Here is an 8,998-nt window from a genome sequence, read left to right as displayed (position 1 = left end):
GCCTCCAAAATTGGCCCCTTGGTGCATGTCAGCAGCAAATTCACTCTTTTTCATTTCCTTATCATCAGAGCGAAGTTATGTCAGCTCGTGTTCTCTAAAGCAGTTTGAATTCAATTTAGCTAGTGATTAAGTTACTTTGTTCAAGTGAATTGTATGCTGGTAGGAATATTTGTTCAAAGGGTTAACTTAACTCTCCCCAAGGTTGTAACGGACTCTGGAAGATCTAAAGCTTCTCCAAACTCTCAGAGAAAAAAAAAATATAATTGCTTGCTTTTACAGTTTTCAGTCAATGTCTTCCCTCTGGAAAGAAAGTCTGTTTAACGTACTTAAACTCACAGTACAAACGATTCATTTTGTCTCTAATCGTAAACATAATTTGTCTGGTGTTTCAGTTCTTTAGATTTATGCAGTAGCCATGTCTGTCAAAGTATTTGGCACCAGTGACATCATCCTTGTTGAAATGCCGGACAGCATGATGAGTCCCAGATGTTAACGCACACCGAAAGTTGAGAAAGAATAAAACATAAAGATCAACTGTAACAGCTATGGATGGAGGTAATAAAATGTGATTCTGTTTTCTTCTAGTATTCAAAGATAATTATTTGTATTTGTTTGAGGTTTGTTTTGCATAAATGATCAATCAGGGAACTGTGCTGAATAGTCTGCATGTGCAGTATAGGGGAGACTGAGATGTGACTTTGGATGAACGCTGAATAGAGCATGATTTGACTTCATGATTACACTATTTCCTTTGTGTTTTTTCCAGTCTTTTACACTTTGCATGTGTAGATTACAATATATGCAGAATATGTGTACTGAGAACCAAATGTGCCTCTTTCCGAACTGCCAGGATTAATGTGTCATTTGGATAATGGTCATGTGTGGTTATGTCAGCACATCACATCTTCTAATGTACTGTAACATGACATGGCAATGTAACCAAGAGTAGCACCTTTTCCTAATGACATGTCATGTCTATGAAATGTAAAAAGGATGTGACTTGCTGAGAATCAGGCTTGAAAATGTGTGGGGGGGTTAATTTTAAAATAGAATCACTTTCTGCACAGTTTGTCCCTTTCCAAATGTAGTTTTCATAAAAGTATGGTTTAGGTGCTTTAAGGGAAAAAATCATAAAGGTTCCCAGGCATGGTCTCATATTAACTGCATATCTACCCAAGTGTTTCATGTTGCCTACATATGGTAAAGAAACCATGAACGAATAATAGATCCATCCATCTAGAGCATCCTCAGCACTACATAAGGCTGACCTGACCGGTATTTTCATGGAAAATCAGGCAGAGGTACTCCCTTACTTTCATACCTACAACAAATGCTTTCTTTAGATGATTCTGTTGTCCAGATAGTGTTCACTGTCATGAGGAATTCCCATATCCACAGTAAAAAAAAATTATTTGGAAAATGCATACCTAGTTGTCAAATTTGTTTTCATAATTTACTGCAGTAGCTCTCCAGGCTGTATAGGCGTGAGACAAACTGTATTGAAGCCACAGGGAGAAAAAAGAAATTTAGACTTTTTGTGTTGGAGTATTGTATCCTGTAAGGATGAATAATCAGTTGGATGTATAATGCATATGTGACTGTCTTCTCTTAAAAGACTTCACATCAGAAAAACCACAGAAACACATCAAAATGTAACCTTGTTTCAGTACTTCTTAGTAGACTATTCTTCATCTGTGTATTTGGAGTTAAAGTTTTGCAAGTCCTTGGCATTAGTCTCAATACATGTCTTCTAAAACCTGGAAGTAGTGATGAGGTCTGTGGTGTTTGGTGATGGTGCAGTTTTCGCTGTGCTGCTCAGTTTAGAGCCAGCCAGATGACATTGACATTGCTGATTACATGGGATTTATTTTAAAATTATTTGGATTTCTCTTACCTTTTCTTTCAGGCCGCACAGTCGGTAATTTGGGAATAAACATTAAAATCCAGGTCAACTTACATTGTTCTTTCTGTTTATAGTACTGGACTCAGTTTACATTCCAATGTTGATACATGAAGAATATAGGTGTTTGTCAAGGGCTCCTAAAGCTGTTAAAACTTACAGGTAAGTCTTTCAGATACCCTTACTAAAACCAACATGTCTACAGGATTTTGCTAGATCTCATTTTCAAAAGCACTTATGTTATTTAGGGGTCTAATTCACAGTTCTGAAAGCAGCTTGGATGCTTAGTATATTAGATCTCACTGACCTTCAAAGGGACATCTGAGCATTTATGGTCAGATACTGAATGTAAGAGGAGCCTAGTAAGATATTTTTTTATAGCATTTCATCACCTCGGTCCCTTTGAAATCACTTTAAACATTTTCCTTCAATTTAAAAAATGGGGCATGGATTTCTAAATCCTATGTGTACTTATGAAAATATTACCTGTAATTTATTTAAAGCTTGTGAATACCCCAGGAAAAAGGTGTGTTGTGGATGTAGTGCTTTAGTAGAAAATGTGTTCTATGAATTTTGGGACAAGTCCTGCGTTTTGTCACTAATGTGTCATTTTAGTCATTACTTGCTGAGCTGTATCATTAGAAATCTGGGTCACATAGGCCATGCTTAAATTACATATAAGATGACCCAAATGTTTAAGGCAAGCTGGTGTAATTCAGCATCACTTTAAGCAATTTATGCCACTGAAGATCAACCTCCTCAAAGTCCTGCATCTTCCTGAGTGGAATTACTTCACCTTTTCCAGTCTTTTCTTACATCTTCTCATATTAGTCAGGACCCCCTACCTTCCTATCCCTGGTTTATCTGTCTGGCTTGTGGTACTGATGCAATTACTGTCTCCATATACACTCTATTATTAGTCTTAAAACCAGAAAACTTTCACCTGAAACACAAACATACCTGTTACAGATAGTGTGTGGAAATATCGAAGGAGAAAATTTCAGGGGGGAAAGAAAAAGAGAGAACTTTGCTGAAGGGTTAGCAAAATGTACCCATTTGTTGCATACAGTTATGATAATAGAGTATCCTATCATGTAAATAAAATATCACATGACATAATATATCTTTTGTATGCTTTAGGGTCAGTTTTATTTGCTGAACTATTAATAGGCTTGCAAACAAAATATTTAGCTTAGCCAGTTTTACCCTTTTTTTTTATTCCATTTATTTCCAGCTGACATTCCCTTTCCTTTCCATTCTTACAGCCAGAAAACTGTGCTACTGCACGCTGACAAATATGTGCTAAGATGATTAAAAGTCATGTTCAGAGCTATTGATTACACACCTAGTGACTTCTTGCAGGGCCACTCTATTTGTGCCAAACTGTGTTATCAGATTCTCCACTAGTACAGCTTTAATGCAATGGCTTTTCATCAGTTCTGTTTAAAATACATGGAAAAACATTTGCCAGAAGCCCTGCATGTGATGTTGAGCGCAGACTTTGCAGCTGTCTCTGTAATTCTTAGAAAGGTGAAAAAGCAATGACTTAATGCTTTATACCACCCAAGTCTGAATTTTTTGTCTAAGGTCACCTTATATTTGTAGATCTTGGAAAATTATCATGAATATTTATGATGGCATCAAAAAATCAAGCAGCTGCAAATTGTTTACAACATTTTTAAGAACATGAAACCAGCTTCTACTATAAATCAAATACATCTGTTAGAACCGGATGAAAATTGAAAGCTCCATCCTATCCCGTTATATACCTGAAAGTTGAAAACTCATCAGTAGCACAATTTTAAAACACTAATGTGGGCTGTATAGTTAAAAGGTAAAATCTGAACAAAAGTATCAAATCAATCATTCTAAAGATTGCACATGAAAATACTTTAATGAAATATTAATTTGAAATAGATGCCATAAACCTTGCCGAAACTTCCAAAACGGAAAATCACAGTCTGCCTAAAATTTTATCTGCTTGTGCTTTTTCCCTGCTTTTACAAAAATAAATTCTTCCATAACACAGCAGCTCAGATGTGCATATTTGAAAAAATGCATATTAACATGTGCACAATATTGGCTTCAACTGTTTCTTGGATTTTTCTTCTACAGAACTATGATTTACAATCTGTCCCTAATTTAATAGCTAGCTGGAGAAATACATCAAGAGAAAGAGCACTATCTTTATTTAGGCAGAAGTAATCAATTCTAAATCTTGGCACTGCTGGTAAATTGGTATTTAGATTGCATATATCAGATGAAAACTTCAAAACATTTGGCTTTGTTCAAACCAGAGGAATAATGTGTGTACTTTAGGTGAGACATGCTACTTGCCTAAAAATTAATACCTTGCATAAAAGGGAAAACTGTTCTTCTCTTAGGACTATGATTTTCAAACTTTTTCTTGCCAACTGCTGCCATCAGCAGCAGTGGTGACAGCAGCCTCAGCCTGAAGCTCTACACGGGCTCACATGTCACTGTGCAGACACTTGCGTACCACTTGTGGTATGTGGACTGCAGCTTGGGAATGCCTGTATTGGCACTCTTAATCCATTTAAATACAACTGTGCTAATAAATAAAGGATCTTACTTAGAGATTACAGTTTCATTTTACCTCTCTTTAGGAGGTTTCGCGTTTTCTGTGTTTGGTTTCTCCAGTTCTTCCTACCAGTTGAATGCTACTTGTACCATCTCTCAGTTTTTCATGGAAATACCTTTGATTTGGTAAGCATGTGGGTTTTCAGGGTCTCCCCATTTCATGTTTTAAAGACAATTCAAAGACCTGTATGGTCAGAAGTGCCCTTCCACTTTGTGAGAGGATCTTTGTCAACTGCCATATAGTTCACTCCGCTCAATAAGCTGAACAATAAACTCCGTTTCTTTTCCTGCTGCCCAGTGTTACAGACTGTCACAGAGCAGCAGTCCCTGAGCAGCGTTGCATTACAATTCAGTAAAGCTCCTACAACCAGCATGCAAGGCTTCATCAGAAGGCCAAACGCTAGTCTGAGAGGATAACAACTGAGACATTCTTCTAATAAGGACCATTTTTAAATGTTAAGAATGACTTGTTTTAATTGAGAGGAAAGGAACTCCTACCATGAGTCAAAGAGATCCCCCAGAGCTCTCCAAAGTCTTCAGATTGTCTTTTATAGAAATGCCTAAGAATCGGAAATGAACAAAGCTTATGAAAACTTTCCAACCATCTTACTGTAAAGTTCATCTGACAAGGTTATTCTTTTCTGCAGTTAAAAATTTGGTTTTACTTTAAAATAAGATACCTGATCATGCTATTTACTGAAGGCAAATCATGAGACTCATTTTAGAGACCCAACTTTTGCTGGGTTTGTGTAAGCAGGGATGCAGAACAATTACCATTCAAACCATTCTTTTCAATCTACTATACAATATCCACCTGTTCTGTCAGACAGCAGGAATGTATGCCACAAATACAGACTACTGCCGTGACAGCAGCAGGTGTATGGCAGCAACAACTAATCAAATCAGCTGAATCGGAGGTGTGAATCACATTGCAATTCTGTGCAATGAAAACGAGCAGAAAGGAGAGAGCTAAATGGTTGTGAATTTTTGTTTTGTTTTATTTTATTTTTAAGAATTTGCTTTAAATTATAGGCAGTGCAAGTGGTAAACACAGGAAAAAGTAATGAGGAAGTGAAAGGAAAACGACATTTCATCCTTGCTGCAAAGGACAGGCAGAGTGAGATAGGTATAGGAGACACCCATTGTAATCACTCTGAAAAAGCAAAGCACGGGTTTTGATTTTCCTAAAGAAGCAAATGCAAAAGAACTCTTGTCTGTACCATATGACTCATGATGCTTCTTTACTAGGCTTAAAGAGAATTGAACTTGAGTAATAGCACCATTAGAGCTCTTTACCAGGAGCTAGTTCCTGTGGTTTCACTGGGTCCAGCTGCTGATGACTCACAGAGGAAGTGGCAGAGATTAGGTGCACAGGGAAAAAAATCAGAACAGCTCAGAAATAAAGCAAATCAACCAAGCATTACCTTTTGTGCACAACAGAACAATGGCTTAACAACTAAGGTTCAAAATGATCCGTCTCATTCCCCTCATTTGTGCTATTCCTGTTGGAAAGACCACCAGGAAACATGTGAACCACTGTGGAATACACACTGTAATCCATGGAACATCTCAATTAATATTCCCTCTTGACTACAGCTAGAACAATACATAGCATCAAGCAGTTTAATCTCCGGCAATAATGCCTTTTGTAAGATCAAGAGGTCTTTCCCTTGAAATAAGGTTTAAGCAAGGATTTTGAAAATTAGTTAGGTATTCTGCATAATATATAGTGGTGGCTACAGGTTCCATAAGTAGTAGCTAGGTAAAATGCATAGACAAAGGCTTGTTGTCATTAGAAATGTTGTTATGAGTAATTCTACCCTTTGCAAATTGACATTGGGTTCCCTGTAGAAGAGTTAATCCTCCCACAGGCTTTGTTATGAGCAAATATATACAAGCTTGTGTAAAGTTTAAAACACTGCCTCTAACATTCAGGTTTGTGATACAAAGAAAGTACGTCCCCAGCAGCAAAAAGTTAAAATATCTAACTTAAAAGGGAAGGTACAGGGGAAAACAGTCTGGATCTTGTTTAAACTACAATGTACAGTAGTAGCGCTGTTGATGGCGCACATCACTAAAGTCTCGGACACATAGCTCAGGGGATGTTTTTTTCATTGAAATCACAGAGTTTAGGCTCTAAACTCTTTGGGGAGGAGTCCTATCTGAGTTGCTATAGATTGATAAGGTAGCTTATTACAAAAACATAAGACCATTTTGTCTAGATTATACAATTTATTTAAAAATTATTTGAAAAGGATGATGTACTGTTAGCACCCTAGGAAAAAATTAGTACAAATTTTCCTAGGTCAGCAATTTATCCTTGTTTTTAAAAATAAATTGGAATAGACTATTTAACCTACCTTCCACTTTCTATTCCCCATCAGAATCTCAGAAGTAAGATCAGTTAGCAATTATACACAGAGATGCATTTTATAAACATTTGCTTTAGTGATTAATGTAAAACAATTCACAACCATCCCTTTAGAATATTAAGTAATGCACTTTACTTTGTGTGTTTACCATCAGTCAGTGTTTCAAACCCCACAAGGTGACTGTGTGACACTGGTACATGGTCTCTGCAACATGGAGTTTTGAGAAGGCCCACACTACCCTCAGCTTAAGTTGTGTTTCAGCTTAAGCAATAAGTACTTCAAAAAAACCCTGCAAATAAACAAGGTGCTTCTGCTCGTGTTTCCCTATATGGAAAATCAAACCTGAATACAGTTCATGGCCTCTGTGCTCGCCAAACGCCATGGCTGCACTATCTGCAGTAAGCAATAAAGACTGCATTTAAGATCATAAAGATTGTGCTATGCATTTGTGACAGCCAGTGAGGGACTCAGGTGCAGTGCAGCAGTCTGCGGCACTGTGGGTGGCCAGGGTGTGCGTAGGGTGCTGTCACGGCTGTGCCGGGCGGTGACCTGGGACATCATGGGCTCTGGGGAGAGCTGCACCAGCTGTCTTGAAAAGCATGAAATTCCTCTTCCCTGCATGCAGCCACATGGCCTTCTCACACTCAGAAGCACGTGGATGGAGCAGGTCAGTTCATTTACTTTCCTCTCTTAAAAGTCAGTTATTTTGTGTTCTAATATTTTCATTCATCTCATCCACGTTGACTCTTTGGCACATACATGAAGATGAAAGGGATGAAACCTTACCTGTAGCAATGCTATAAATACAGATTCTGGAGGAAAGAAAAGGTGGAGTTGATAAACATTAGAAATAGTTTCTTTGATAATGTTATACTATCTCCTTAAGATATGCTAATAGGAACTGGCTGTCAATACCATATCATTTAGTTGGTTTTCGTCTGGACCTTAGAGCACAACAAAATTATTAGTACATAAATCTCTACTAATTTACTCTAGATTATGATTCTTTCATCAAGATGCACATATAAATTATACCATTAATCATAATGATTTCTTTCAGTATTCATGTGGATGTAATATGTAATTTCTTGGGAATCCCACTGTAATTTAGCATGAATTAATGTCCACTTATTGGAAAGCACTACCTGCATTGATATTTCTAGGGGAAAAAAACAACAACCGTGATGCATCTTAAACTACAGCCTAAATGACCAGGGTGCTGGTAAACAACCATCAAAGGAGCGTCACTGCAGGTAAAGGAAAGTTATTTTAAAGGCAGTTTGTTTCAAAGCTCATTAGGCCAGATGGCAGCCTGTCTTCTAGGAGCACGTAAAGCACGTGTGAGGGAATGGGGGGGGATTTCTCTCTCCTTCACCCTGCCCTAGGGAAGAACAGTGTGAATACACAGAGTGAGGGGAGAGCCGAAGCAGAGGAGCATCGCTTGACGCTGGAGAAGGCAGTGCAAAGCCATCTGCTGTGCTTTTCTGACAGAGCAGGAACAATAATAGATACGTTGGTCTTAACCAGTAACACCTTCTAATTGGCCTCAACAGTAAATTTCACTGAAAGAAGCAGCAGTATTCATCCACTTTTCCACAGACTGTATTTTAGCAACGGATTACATGCTTGGAGGTGGCTGGCCCATAGCCTTAGCAGGTCAAGGAGCCATGGATGGGCTGCCTTGGCCTCAGTTTCCCCTAAGAAATGCCATTGCCTCCTTGAAAAGTGCTGTGCCCTTTCTGGAGGTGAAATAGGATATTACTTAATCTAGCTATCAAATATATAAATGGAACATACATATATACATATGCATGCTTCATAAGTGAGACAGTGAGGGGGAAAAAAAGGAACTTCTCACTATAACGAAAGATTCATTAGGAAAAATGAACTAATCAGTGCTCTCCAAGGAGAAATTCATTCTGTTTAGAAGGCCGTACCCTCTGCTGCTGCACATACTTAATATAATTTATATTATTATTTAAATCACTGCGTAAATTTTAGATACTTTTAAAAATCAAGTTAATGGACCATACTTTACTGCTTAGCATCATTTATATCAAGAATTAGTGGCTGTGGAGATAATATATATGAATACAGAGGAGAAAACACAAACAAGCAAATATCA

The sequence above is a fragment of the Falco peregrinus genome, chromosome 12 (assembly GCF_023634155.1).
Source record: "Falco peregrinus isolate bFalPer1 chromosome 12, bFalPer1.pri, whole genome shotgun sequence".
Classification (NCBI taxonomy): Eukaryota; Metazoa; Chordata; class Aves; order Falconiformes; family Falconidae; genus Falco; species Falco peregrinus.
This window is presented reverse-complemented; position numbering follows the sequence as displayed.